A 14,897-nucleotide genomic window follows, 5' to 3' on the forward strand; every position below is an offset into this window, starting at 1 on the left:
AACTCAGGACTCATCAGTCCAAGAGGAGCCTGGGAAGGACTTGGGGAACTGGGCAGAGGGAGATTTAGAAGGAAAAGATAGGAAGGAGGAAAAGTTCAGTCTCCGTGGGGTGTCAGATTGGGAGGATGAGATTCTGTGCTGCCAGCAGCCACATTGCCTCCACGTAGGGACGCCCCTGCAGAGTGAAGCCAACCAGAGGAGAACTGAACTGAGGGAGAAACTCCCATGATGCTGTTGGTGCACCAGACACAGCCACCTATAAATAAAAAAACATTTATTTGTTTTTCTTGTTTCCTCTGGCAGCATGTGGCCAGTCTAGGTCTTTGCTAAGTGCTTGTTATTTTCTGTCTTTTTTATTATGCTAATCCTTGTGATTATCAAGTGGTGTTTCATATGGTTTTCATTTGCATTCCCTAATGATTAATGATACCGAGCATCTTTTCATGTGTTCATTGGTTATTTGCATATCTTCATGGGAGAAATGTCTGTTTTGTCCTTTTGCCCATTTTCATATGGAGTTATTTATCTTTTTAGTATTGAGTTATAAGAGTTCTTCACATATTCAGGGTTCAGGCCCCACATCAGATTCAGGATTTGCAACTATTTTCTCCATTCTTTAGGATGTCTTTTCAGTTTCCTGAGGGTAAAATTTGTAGCACAGCGTTTTTAGTTTTGGCATTTAAGAAATAGCTGTACTGAAGTATAATTTATGTACCATGTCACCATTTGAAATTTACAATTCAATGTCTTTTTAGTAAATTTACAGAGTTGTCCATCAACATAATCCAGTTTGGGATAAAATATTTAATCCCCCCCAAAAAACTCTATTGTTTCCATTGACACTGCCAGCCCCAGGCAGTCGCTGGAGTTGCGGCTGACATATCCGTGGAATCACATAACAGGCGGTCTTCTGTGTCTGTTAGCACAGTGTTTCTGAGGTTTACCCGCGTGGAAGCTTGGATGCCTACTCTGTTCCTTTTAATCACTAGCAGGCCATTGTTTATCCATTCATTAGCTGATCCCTAGCTGGGCTATTTCCAGTTTGGAGCCATTGTGAGTTATGCTGCTGTGACTCAATGTAAGAAGATACTGCAGACTACGTGATTAAGGAGGCTGGGAGCTGCAGATCCAGGTGCCAGAAATTCAGTTCCCGGTGAGTGCTCTCTCCCAGCTTGCAGAAGGCGGCCTTGCCACTGCTGTGTCCTGGTTGGCAGTGGGACATACTACTTTTGGTCTCTTTTCCTCTTCTAGCTGGGGCCCACCCTCATGACTTCACTTTAATTTTTTTTTTTTTTTTGGACAGGCAGAGTGGACAGTGAGAGAGACAGAGAGAAAGGTCTTCCTTTTGCTGTTGGTTCACTCTCCAATGGCTGCCACGGCCGGTGCACTGCAGCCGGTGCACGGCGCTGATCCAAAGCCAGGAGCCAGGTGCTTCTCCTGGTCTCCCATGCGGGTGCAGGGCCCAGGCACTTGGGCCATCCTCCACTGCACTCCCTGGCCACAGCAGAGAGCTGGCCTGCAAGAGGGGCAACCGGGACAGAATCTGGTGCCCCGACTGGGACTAGAACCCGGTGTGCCGGCGCCGCTAGGTGGAGGATTAGCCTAGTGAGCCGCTGCGCCGGCCTTCCATCTCATTTTACTCCCCAACTGGCCGCACCAGCTGGAGCTGCGCTGATCTGAAGCCAGGAGCCAGGAGCCAGAAGCTTCTTCCAGGTCTCCCACGTGGTTGCAGGGGCCCAAGGACTTGGGCCATCTTCTACTGCTTTCCCAGGCCACAGCAGAGAGCTGGAAGGGAAGTGGAGCAGCCTGGACTCGAACCGGTGCCCATATGGGATGCCAATGCTTCAGGCCGGGGCATTAACCCGCTGTACCACAGCGCCAGCCCCAGCTATTGGTTTTTGATATATCTCATGCCTGCTTTGTTTGTCACTTGCTCCCGTATTATCTTCTTTTGTGTTAAAACTGATCTTCTTGGAGCTGGTGCTATGGCATAGTGGGTTAAGCCATTGTCTACAGTGCTGGCATCCCATAAAGGCACCGGTTCAAGTCCTGGTTGCTCCACTTCCAATCCAGCTCCCTGCTAACATGCCTGGGCAAGTGCCTGGGCCCCTTGCACCCACATGGGAGACCCAGATGGGGCTCCTGGCGCCTGGCTTCAGATCTGCCCAGCTCGGCAGTTGTGGCCATTTGGGGAGTGAACCAGTAGATGGAAGACCTCTCTCTCTGTGTCTTTCCCTCTCTCTCTCAGTAACTCTGCCTTTCAAATAAATAAAGCTTCGGCCTGGCCTAGCCCTGACTATCGTGGCCATTTGGGGAATGAACCAGCAGATAGAAGATCTCTCTGTAACTTCTCTCTCTCTCTCTATAATTCCGCCTTTCATACAATAAATACATCTTAAAAACAAGCAAACTGACCATCTTATAGCAAGCCATGTTAACTTCTTTGTTCATTTCTAAACTATCTTTATTGAGTGAGTTTCTTAATGGTTTCCCCAGGGATTACAATATGCCTCTTAATTTACAAGCCAGGAGGATAAAAGGTTTTATTTGACAGTTTATTCACTTGAATTATGACTTCTTAACATGCAAGCATTTGGCACGTGCTCTCCATTTGTGCCCCTGCTTTGGGCTCTGCCTGCCCCTCTCACGTTCACAGGCGTGCGTTTTTCCACATGGCCACTTTCAGACCATGAGTTATATATTATAAATGCTGCAGTTATATATCCTGATTTTTTTTAAAGTTTCTATTTTGAAATCGGCATTTTTATTTGCCATAAATCTTTGTAAACTTCTGTTTTTGAAGTCTGTGTTGCACGCCCTTGAGCGGAGCCAGCAAGCTCAAGGTCATCATTTCCCTCCTTTGGCACACTGAGGTCATGTTCAATCGTCACACGCCCCACCCCCCCACTCCTTTTTTAATGCTGCAATGAGGTTGTTGGTGCACATAACTCTCGCTCCGTTTTAGAATCTTTGGCTTCAAGGAACAGTGGTAAAATTACCCTGCTGAAGAGAGCAAATATTTTCATAGTTCTCAATGTCCACCCCCTACTATTTTCCTTAAGAATGAGAGCAGTCTGCTCAGGTCCTGGCCATCGCTGGGGCTGGTTGTTTTGTCACCACTCATGAGCCCTGGGTGCCCCGAGATGCTTGTCTGTTTCCTGTGTGTTTCTGTGGTTTGGGCGAAGCTGGCCGCTTTCTATAAGTGCAGTTGCTGGTTGGAACTTGCTTCAGGTAAGCTGCTTCATGGTGCTCCTTGCCTATATAAGGCTCATTTGTTCGTAGCTATCAGTGTGTGTGGACGCGTGATGTAGCCTTTGCTCAAAATTTTCAGGAAGGAAAGTCCAAATACATAAAAATCAAACTAACGTTTTACCCACCTTGAATGCTGCAAGTATTTTCCCTACTTGCCCGTTTTCAGTGTTTTTGTTTGTTTGTTTTGGAACCTAGAAAATCTACATTTCTCTGCAGTCAGACCTGCTCATCTTTCCTCTGTGATTTCATCAATCATGTCCAAGTTTAACAACAGACAGCCTCCTCCCCAGAGACTTGGTCAATACCCAAGGCTCTCAATAGTTTGCCTTTGGTTGCTAAAAAGTCTGCTAACTCCTTCATCCATGTCCAATTTCTCTGTCAAAAATGCCCGTCTTCTGAGGAAGAGAGCCATCTCAAAGGCCAAGGGTCTCACAACCGGTGGTGGCCTCCCCAGGGGCCCCTTGTCTGACTGCATCCAGCCGGGGAGAGAGGCGACAACACAGGATCAGAACTTGGCCTGGGCCCTCCGGAGGCCAGCCCCGAGCGGTGGGAGGGACCCGGCTCAGAGCGCGAGCGTGAGCTCTGGCTGTGTAGGAGCCCTCACCCTTCAGTCGTTGCTCTGCAAAACAGGGCCAGGGATTCCTGTCCACCAGGGTTGTTGTGACGATGGTACAAGCTGATGTACAGAATGTTCTAGAACAGTCCCTGGCCAGCCCAGCATGAGTCTCTGTCCTGACTTGGCTCCTGAGTCCTAGTTTGTGTATCTATAAGTCCCCGGTCCACAAAGCATGAGCAGGCCGACCAAGGCCGTCAAGAGCATGGGTGGGAAGACGGAGGCTGGGACAGGCTGGCCAGAGGAGCCCCCGGCACCGCACGGAGTCTGCCCCCCACCCAGCTCCTCAGCCTCTATATGAGTGAAATGCAGCTCATTGGCCCTATCCATCCCACTGCCAAGGAATGTTTTGAGGGTCAAGTGAAAGGCTCTGGAAACGCTGTGGAAAAATCCAGAGGCAAGGTAGAGTCCCCCTGGGGCCGGTCAGTCCACTCCCCCTCAGCTGTGGACACAGACGGAGCTCTGTGGTGGCTTTGAGAGGCTCCTGCCTCCTCGCCCTGCTCCCCAGGACAAGCGGCCAGTCTGTGAAGGCGCCTTGTGCCCAGCCTCGCCAGGCAGGAAACCCAGGGCTTGGCTGAGCCCCAGGAGGGCAGGGGCCGGGGGTGAGCCGCACCGCAGGCCCAGCTGGGCCCAGCTCGGAGCAGCTTCTGAAGCCACTTCTGAGGCCTCGGAGAGCCAGGGTGAGGAGGAGCCTCGGGGGTCACCTGGCCACCCCCATTTCACACGTGTGCAGACTCAGAGGGGAGCCTCAGCACGGGGTGGGGGGTCCCAGCTCCCTGGCCGGCACACTTCCTACTCGGCCTTGGCTGCTGCAGTGCCCTCTCGGAAGCTCTCCTCTGGCCCTTCTGGAAAATTCTCTGCCACCTGATGACATCTGAGCAAAGTCAGAGCCCTTCCACGCAGGGCAAAGCGATTATAATGAGATGCCCGGTGACCAGGAGGGAGGTTCCTGGGAGGAGGATTTCCAGGAGGGGAAAGAAGCGTTGAGCTGGAGCCTGGCTTTTTTGGAGTAGCTGGAAGAAGGTGTGGGCAGTGCCCAGAGGCAGACAAAGGTGGTGGGGAATCCGACACCATTATCCCACCCTGGCAATTGGGAATTTAAAAATAAATCCTTTCAGCATTATTATTATTATTATTATTATTGTTGTTAAGGCAGAAGCCACACAGAAGCTGAGGATGGAGAAGCTAGATTGGTTCTCAACATAAGAATCCTTAGGGTGCTTTTCCAAACCCAAATCAATGGATAGACCCAGGTATCAATTTTTCTTTTTTAAAATTATGTATTTGGGAGGGAGGGACACACACACACACACACACACACACGGATCTCCCATCTGCGGTGCACTCCCTGAATGCTGGGGCGTAGGCCAGGGCAAGCCCAGGGGCCAGGAACTCAGTCGCTGTCTCCCACGTGAGTGGCAGGGATCCAGCACCTTGAGCCATCACTGCTGCCCCTGGGGTCTGTGTTGGCAGGAAGCTGGAGGCAGCAGCCAGAGCTGAGAATTGAACCCAGGTCCTCTGATGCGGGCACCAACATCCTGGCTGCTGAGGTGCACGCCCCGTGCCCCAGCAGCCGCATTGCTTTAGCCAGCCTCCCGAGTGGCCGGGGAGCAGCCGCGGTTGGGGACCACCAGCCCTAGGTCCCTTTGCCCCTGACTGTGAATCTGAATGGGTCAAACACATGGTTCTGTTATGCAGGCCTTCTCTGCAGGGGCTCTGCAGGGACAGACACACACACACACACACACACACACACACCCCCGTCCTCCTCCCAGATCCCCAGGACCCCGCCCAAGGGATGCCTCCTCCAAGAAGGCATTCCACACCAGGACTACGTATTTCCTCCAAGTCCCCGCTGAAAGCTGACGGGATGAGGACCTGGGGCCACCTGTGACTCTGCACCCTGCACGTCGTTCCTGGGTTTAGCCATGCCCTCCTTGCCCGCGCAGCTGTGGGGAGGGCTCGAAGGGCGCCACCCCCACGCTGTCCTCCCCTGAAGCCCTGGGCTGCCTGGGAGGCTGCTGTGAACTCGTCTGTGACCAGAGAGATTTCCTTGTTCTGCTTGGGCCCCACTCCACCCATTTAATTCTGACCATGGCTCCGGGAGATTAAGTCTGTACTTTTTTTTTTTTTTTGGGGGGGGGGTGATCTCCATTTTATGACTGGGAAAATGAAGCTTGCCAATATAAACAGTTGGTACACGTCCAAACAGCAAGGATGGAGCAATGTTGCGTGTGGGGCTCCCTGCCCCACCGCGCAGGGGGCCGTGATGGTGGCAGGCGGAGTGTGGGCCCGGCTCTCCCCCACGCAGGCCTGACCGGCAGGTTGGGAACCCATCAAGAAAGGCTGCTGGGTGTCCCAGGTCTCAGGGCCCGAGCAGAGGATGCTCCAATGGGGGTTTGGGCTGAAATCTTAGGCTTTAGCACCCAGAGGAGGCGCTGGAGCAAAATGCAAATTGTACAAGGAAATGTTCAAAAAGCGGGATCTTGAAAACCCCTGTGGCCGAGCGCCAGGTAGCTGGAGCGGATGGGAGTGGCTCTGGGGAAAGGCTACACCGGATGCCTCCTCCCTCCTGTTCTTGCAGGGAAACCTGACCCAATGGGACCCGGGGGTCTGCCTCCCATCTGACGCATCTGAAGGGCTAGAGATGACCGGCAGCTGCTTGGTGGGTGAGCTGCGGGGGCGGCAGCCGTGGGAGGCCAGCCTGAGACCCCTGTGTCTTCAGGGAGAGAGAACACGTGGATGCACCCCCTGGAACAGATGAGAGCTGAGTGTAGACTCTGCCGTGGGTTCACTTGAGCCCCTGAAAGGGATACGCTCACCCCCTCATCCCTGCCACCTGCAAGGGAGTGGAGGTGTAATCAGGAGAAGATGAGATGGGGCCAGATTCGGGTGCACCTGCAACCCAGCGGCTGGGATCCTGATAAAAGAGAGGGGGCCGTGGAGACACAGGGCCAGGGCAGCAGAGGACAGAGGCAGCCACAAGCCACAGAACACCTGGAACTGCAGCAACCCACGGCAGGCAGGAAGGGGCAAGGGGTCCTCACCGACAGCGGGGTTCCCGCCTTGACCCTCCAGTACTAAAGGCTGGTAGGTTTCTATGGTCTTACGCCTCCTCGGTTGTGGGACTTTGCTAAGGAAATGAAGGCAGGGTCCCTGGGGCAGGGGCGTGTCTTGGGATGTTCTGTCCACAGGGGCTGCCTTGCGGGTTGATGGGCTTCAGCTGGAGGAAACCAGAGAGGCCCACGGGCTAAGCGGGGAGGAGAGGGGCACTGTAGCATTTGTCCCCCCAGGACACGGGGCTTGCAGGCAAGAGGTCTCCAGACAGGTGCCCGGAGTGTCCTCAGCAGGTAAAGCCATTGTGGACCACGGGCCAGGTCCGGGGTGCATGGCAGCCGCTGCGATGGTGCTGGTCAGGGGAGACAGTTTTCCTTCTGCCTGCCCGGCGCAGCCAGGAGCCACAGCAAGGAGGAGGACAGGAGGTAAAAGTGAAGGAGGAGGCCGACTTGTCTTTCCTCAGGGGGCAGGGCGAGCAGGTGCCAGTTGGAGTGAAATGGAGACACTGGCTACTGCACAGGGCTGGACATTCTGACTACCTAACTACAGCGGTGTTTTATGAGATGGCATTTTCTAGAAGGGACCAGCTAGGTCATGAGACAGAAGAATTCCTATTGAACAGAGGCAAACATGGAGAGGAAGAGACAGAGAAAGAGAGCTTCCATCCACTGGTTCACTCCCTAGGTGGCGGCATTGGGCAGCACCAGGCCAGGCCGAAGCCAGGAGCCAAGAGCTTCATCCAGATCACTGATGTGGGTGCAGGAGCCCCAGTACTTGGGCCATCTTTTGCTGCTCTCCCAGGCACATTAGCAGGGAGCTGGATCTGAAGTGGAGCAGTGGGGACTCGAACCAGTGTCCATATGGGATGCTGGCATCACAGGTGGCAGCTTTACCCACTATGCTACAATACCGATCCCAGAAAAAGTCATTTATGAAAATCCCACAACCTCAAGTTCAATGGTGAAAGATTGAAAATATTCCTCTGGTACCAGGAACAAAGTAAAGAAGGCTGCTCACATCACTTTTTAAAAAAAATTTATTTGATAGGTAGAGTTATAGACAGTGAGAGACAGAGAGAAAGGTCTTCCTTCTGCTGGCTCACCCCCCAAATGGCCGCTATGACCGGCACTGCGCAGATCTGAAGCCAGGAGCCAGGTGCTTCTTCTTGGTCTCCCATGCAGGTGCAGGGCCCAAGCACTTGGGCCATCCTCCACTGCTTTCCTAAGCCACAGCAGAGAGCTGGACTGGACGCGGAGCAACCAGGACTAGAACCCAGCGCCCATATGGGACGCTGGTGCCGCAGGTGGAGGATTAACCAAGTGAGCCACGGCGCTGGCCCCATCACTTCTATCCTATTCCATAACAGACAAAAATCAAAAACCTGAAAAAAATGGGCAAAGGACTTAAATAGGCATGTCTCAAAATATGATATACAAATGGTCAACAAACTCAGGACAAGATCAGAAAAATGCAAATGAGAAGTCATCTCACACCCTTGTGGACAGCGACTATGAAGAAAATACAAAATCAACGTCGGGCAGGACGTGTGGGAGCTGGAACGCTGGTGCACTAGCGGTGGGAATGGGAAACAGCGCGATCGGTGGCTTCTCAAAAACGGTCAGCCTGAAAGTACTCAGGACCCGGCAGTGCCTCTCCTTCCCAAGGATGCAGAGCAGGAAGGCGAGGAGCTGCTGCGCCCCTGTGCTCACAGCAGCCGCTTCACAGCGCGCGGGAGGTGGGAGGCTGCATCCGGAGATGAGGATCCGGAGGGTGACCGGCTAAGCCGGCTTAAGCCGCTGTGGGCATGCGCATACGCTGGGCCATTTGCGCTGCTGGAGTGAGATACCTGACACTCCCAGGGTTAAAAAAGAACACACATTCATTCTCTTAGTGTCCTGGGGTCTGAGATCCAGGTGCGGCAGACCCAGGGTCTGCTGGGACAGGCTCCCTGCTCCCCGGATGGCACCGACATGTGTCCTCCCACGGTGGAAGACGGAGGGGCCAACGGGACAAGTGGCCTCCCGTAAGCCCTTTTGTAAGGGTGCAGGGGCAGGCTTCGTGGCCTGGCAAGACACCACTGCTTGCGGTGTCCACATGCCGTACTGAGTGCCGGTTCAAGCCCGGGCTGCTCTGCTTCCACCGTTGGAAGCTTTCCTCTGATGCTCCTGGGAAGGCTGCAGAAGCTGGTGCAAGTACTTGGGTCCCTGGTGGGGGAACCGGATGGAGTTCCAGGCTCTTGGCCTCAGCCTGGCCCAGGCTTGGCTGTTGCAGGCATTTGGGGAGGGAACCAGAGGATGCAGATCTCCCTCTCTGTCACTCTGCCTTTCAAATAAGTCAGTCTTTGACACACTAGTGGCACTAATCCCATTCATGAGAATTCAGCGCATATGGCCTGGTCACCTCCCACAGCCCCACCTTGGATTAAGTCCCAGCAGATGAATTGTGGACAGATACTGTCAAACCATATCATGGGCTATTTTTCAGTCTTAAAAGGAAGGAAATCGGGCCGGTGCCACGGCTCAATAGGCTAATCCTCCGCCTACAGTGCCGGCACCCCGGGGTTCTAGTCCCGGTCAGGGTGCTGGATTCTGTCCTGGTTGCTCCTCTTCCAGTCCAGCTCTCTGCTGTGGCCAGGGAGTGCAGTGGAGGATGGCCCAAGTGCTTGGGCCCTGCACCCGCATGGGAGACCAAGAGAAGCACCTGGCTCCTGGCTTTGGATCAGCGCCGTGCACCAGCCGCAGCGCACCGGCCGCAGCGCAGCGGCCACAGCGGCCATTGGGGGGTGAACCAACAGAAAAGGAAGACCTTTCTCTCTGTCTCTCTCTCTTACTGTCCACTCTGCCTGTTAAAAAAAAAAATAAAATAAAATATAAAAAAAGGAAGGAAATCTAGGGGCGGCACTATGGCACTGTAGGTTAATCTTCCGCCTGCGGCGTTGGCATCCCATATGGGCGCCGGTTCAAGTCCCAGCTGCTCCTTTTCTGATCCAGCTCTCTGCTATGGACTGGGAAAGCAGTGGAAGATGGCCCAAATCTTTGGACCTCTGCACCTGCATTGGAGACCTGGAAGAAGCTCCTGGCTTTGGATTGGCTCATCTCTGGCTGCTGCAGCCATTTGGGGAGTGAACCAGCAGATGGAAGATCTTTCTCTCTGTCTCTCCCTCTCTTTATAACTCTACCTCTCAAATAAATAAATAAAATCTTAGAAAAAAATAAAGAGGAAACCTTGACACACACTATAGCCGGGAAGGGCTTCGAGGACATTATGCCGAGTGCAGTAAGCCAGCCAGAGAAAGATAAGTACTGTAAGATTTCTCTCCCACAAGGGATCTAAACAATCAAAGTCATTGGCAACAGAAAATAGAATGGTGGTTCCTGGCGTTGGGGAGAAGAAAACTGGAGATTCGTTCTCTACTGGGTTAGAATTTCAGGTGAATGGGGCCGTGGTGTATGTCTTCAAATAAATATAAATATGTCTCAAAGGATCAGAACATAATAAACCCAGCAGCACAGTTGTACACATATTAAGTGGTTAAGAACGCTTAAACACTGACAGCAGGCATAAGAGGCTGCTTGCTTGGGAGTCACCGACGAATCAGCCCTCGGGGGCAGCTGCTGGAGGAAAGCTTCAAGTACTGTGACAGTTAAGGAGAGGGGGACCATATGGCTCCCTAAAGAAACTGCAGAGCTGTCACGGCAAGGGTTAGCGGAGTGTCCCGGCTGCAGAGAAGGGGAGAGCGGGGGTCCTTCCCGACTCGGCAGCTCTGACTCACCGTGGTCTGGTGGCATTCCTTGCCCGTGGCAGGCCGCCACCCCCTCTGAGGTCACTGTTGCAAGGTAAGACCTCTGGGACACGTTCTGAAAAACAAGCTCTGAGAGCGAGCTGTGTCAGATTCTCTGCCCCGTTCCTGTGTCCCCTTCGCTTGCCCACATGCCATGTCCTTGGTTGCAAAACTACCGTAAATATGACACTTTCCCTCGAAAAGGTCCCGAGGTTTGCTTGCAGGGCTGGGAGTTGCTGGGAACAGCAGAGGGAGGGCTCCCTGCTATCTGGGGCGGGTGGGTCCCGGGTGGGGGGGGGCGTGGGGCTGAATGGCGCAGGTGTAGCTGGGAAGTGCATGTGTTTGTGGATGCCTTTAGCTCAGCCCCACAGCAGGGCTCCACACAGATAAACACTTCCAGCATTGTGGAGCCCTCGTCTCCGTTGCAACAGAAGCCCCTGTAGACCAGGTGCATCGGAATACGCGCGGCTGCGGGCCAGTAAATCTTTATTTACAAAAACCCGCCGGCAGCTGGGGGGCTGTGGTTTCCCCTGGAGCAGCTCCTGCGGAAGCCACGTGGAATTCGCCTTAGCCTCAGTGTTGCCTGGGATGCCAAGTGTGGAGGAGCAGCTTCACGGTTCCCGAACAAGCAGCAGGGCGGGACTGGCTGAACCGGGGAATCGGGAGCAGGAGCCTGGGCGGCCAGCGGATGCTAGCGATTAGCAGCTACGTTACAGGGTTCCTGCTGGGATGACATTCACTATGGGTGGAACACAGGAGTGCTTGAAACTTGGCAATTGTGTATATGACTTTGCTTTTCAGAGCAGTTTTAAGGTCGCAGCAAAATTGGGAGGAAGGTGCAGAGGTTCCCAAGTGCCCCCGTGCCACACACGCTCCACCTCCCCCACCAGCATGGAGCACTGGTCACGCCGAGTCCCCTTGGTGCCTCATCCTCGCCCCACGTCCGTGGGTTCACTCTCGAGGTTTGGACAAAGGCTAACGACAGGCAGCCCCCATTCTGCTGTCACACAGTCGCTGTCCTCGGTCCACTCTGCTCTGCCTGTTCACTCCCCAGCTCCCCAGCCCCTGCCAACCGAAGAGCATTTTACTGTCCCCATGGTCCGCCGCTTCCAGAAGGTCATACATTCGGCGCCAAACAGGATGTAGCCATCTTGCACTGTCTTCTTTCGCTTAAAACTTAGTAATTAAAAATTAAAAGCCACTCCCCTTTTCATCAGTTCTAAGACACGTCTTTTAAAAAATGGTGGTAAAATGCACAAGACCTTCAGTTTGCCACTGCAGTCATTTTTAAGTGCACAACCAGTGGCCGTTAGGACAGTCACCGTATCGGGCCGCCATCACCACCGTCCGGTTCCCAACATTTTCACCTCCTGGAAGGAGAAGGCGCACCTATCAGGCAGGCACTGCCCCTTCCGTCCCACCTTCGAAAATCAGACTTCATGTCGCGGAGGCCGAGCCGTGCTCTCCGTGGGAGGCTCCCTGGTGGGCGGGGGCGCCCACAATTGTCGTCACACAGCCTCGGGCCAAGTGTGGGCCGAGTGTTGTGTGTCTTTAGGTGCTGTGTGTGCTGGGGTGACTGCCTCTTAGCTTCCTTCAAGGCTGCCACGGCTCAGCAGAGAAACGACGAGTTGCTGAGTGCCGAGACGGACGTGGAACAGCAGCGGGGTCACGGGCCCCAGGCCTTCGGCTCCCTTGGGCATCCAGACTGCGGGAGCCGGACAAGGTTTACCGGGGCTGAGGCTGCAGCACGGGACCGCGTCGGGGAGGAGGCTCTGCCCCCGGACTCCTGGCAGGAACTGACGGGTGTGTTCGTGGTCCTGGGGAGGCGGGGTGCCTTCTTCTTAGCACCCTGCCCTCGGACCCGCATCCGGCCTGCACGGCCGTCACGTGTTCCCCCGGGTGTAGACCTGCAGTCTGCACCCGACCAGCGGAGCGGTTCTGCACTGCATAGGCACTGCTGGTTCCTTTTCCTTTTTTTCTTTTTTTTTGCACACGACACACTCAAAATTGCGATGCTGTCTACACCACCCCAGGAAGGTCACATGTGGGTTGCATTGGGCTGTTCGGAGCATGCGTGCAGGGAGAGGAAGTCCCTGACTGGGCAGTAGGGGGTCTTTGGCCATTAGAGTTTGGACGTTCCTCGCTCCTCATTGGTTTGGAGTGGGAGACGATCCTGACCCAGCCCTAGCCAACATGGGCATTTGAGGAGTGAACCAGCACATGGGAGATCTCGGTCTATCCCCCCCCCCACCTCAAATAAATAAATAAATACATTTTTTTTTTAAAAAAGGTTAAGTCCATGTGCTGCTGAGACAGAATAGAAGCAAGTCCCTCCCGACCTAATGTGCGTCTATCTCTTGACCCAACTGCATGGGTCAGGAGCCAGGAACTCAATCCAGATCTCCCACGCGGGCGGCAGGAACCCATCGACTTGAGCCATCACCAGCTGCCTCCCAGGACGCGTTAGCAGGACGCTGGAACCGGAAGCAGAGCCAGAGTTCAAATCCAGGCTCTCGTATGGAACGCAGGTGTCCCAAATAGGGTCTTAGCCACTGCACCAAACTTCCACTCCAGGGCATCAAGTGGTATCAGTGAGGCAAACACTGGTCCCCAGGGAATGCTGCGACTCCCTGAGTAACAGCCGCGTGCTGTATGGGGCGGGAGAGGAGGTCACAGATGACACTGTTCTGTGGCTGAGAGCTGTTGGAAAGGGTGGCCCGTCACATAGCAAGTGAGGCAACTGCAGGCCAGAGCAATTGTGAAATCTCTTGGAATAGATAAAATATGGCAGACTAATGGGAGGTTGGCGTGGCCACGCGTGTGTCATGTGGGCTATTTTTAAGGCCTCATGATTCAGTTTAATGGCAGTGTTATTTTTCTTGATAGAACAAGAAAGAACAGTGCATCTTTAAAGTAGGATTGCCATCGTCACCTTGCATTGCTATTTGTTTCCCCACCCCCGGATCATTAGTGTTTTGAGGCCAAGGGGTTTGTTGCGTCACCAACGCTTTGCCCACTGTCTGGTCTGTAGTAAGAACCAATACATCTCACGCGGAAGACTAAGCTTGCAAATTAATTAGCATTTAACACCTGGCTTGAAGGTGGCTGTGGAAATTAAGTGGAAAGCAGCTTACAAATCCTGCTATTGCAGGGGTTGGCACAAAGCAAGAGCTCAAAAAAACACGTGTTTGTTGTTGCTTTTGCCACTTAGGACAGTGTGCCGCTAACACGACAGCACATCCAACACAACGGTGCTGAGTGAGATGGAAGTGGGTCCCCTCAGACCAGCACCATGACATGGGTGGGCGGCTCCATGATCACCAGCGTCGCAAGTGCCTCGTCTTGTCGCTTTGCCATCCTCACACACGCCATCCACCTTATGGCCCCACATGGCTACTTGAGCTCCAGCCATCATGTTCCAACTCCAGCTTCCAGGAAGTAGGAGAAGATGGCAGAAGACAAAAGACTCCTTTTAGGAATACTTCCCCAGTATCATAAACGGCAGTCTGCTGACCTCCCCCCTGGCCAGAACTTGATCAGGTTACACATGCTGTGTCTGGAAAGCACGGGCTAGTGCCTGGGCTGCCGTGGGCCCCACTGAAGTCTGAGGGTCCCAGTACTGAGGATGAAGGGGGAGTGGACATGGAGGGGCAGACAGCAGGCTGTGGCTCCAGGGTCGCACTTCATGGTGCTGAGTACAGGGGCTCTCACGAGGCCTGTTCCACACCGGCAGTGGTGGGCTTCCGGGTGGAGACGGACATGGGCCAGGCTTTGAAACCAAGTAAGATCTGCAGGAGCGGAGGACTGGCCAGAGCAAGACTCTGGCCGGCCCGAGAGCTAACGGTGGTCTTGGCCAGGTGGAGGCTCTGTGTTGGGAGGCAGGGACACGCAGGCAGCCGGGTGGTGGTGGGCTGGCTCTGAGCGCCGCCAGCGCGGCTGTCTCATGTGACGGTGCTGTGGGCGTGGAGTCCCTTAGCCGCCCCCTGTGGCATCGTGTGCTGTCACCAACGTACCTTGTGGTTCACTGAGAGGATGGGCGGGGAAGCCGTTGTCAGTTGTCAACTCCTAGCCCCTGCACTGTTCGGACGTCTGGAAAAAGGTGACCAGCTGTCTTGGTGGCAGAGTCCGCGGCTCAGGGGGTGGGGGGGAGGGCGTGGCGTGGCACGGCCATGGCGGTGTTGCTGCCTCATGCCT

Source organism: Oryctolagus cuniculus, chromosome 2 (assembly GCF_051225735.1).
Source record: "Oryctolagus cuniculus isolate XC-2025 breed Fujian yellow rabbit chromosome 2, ASM5122573v1, whole genome shotgun sequence".
Taxonomy (NCBI): Eukaryota; Metazoa; Chordata; class Mammalia; order Lagomorpha; family Leporidae; genus Oryctolagus; species Oryctolagus cuniculus.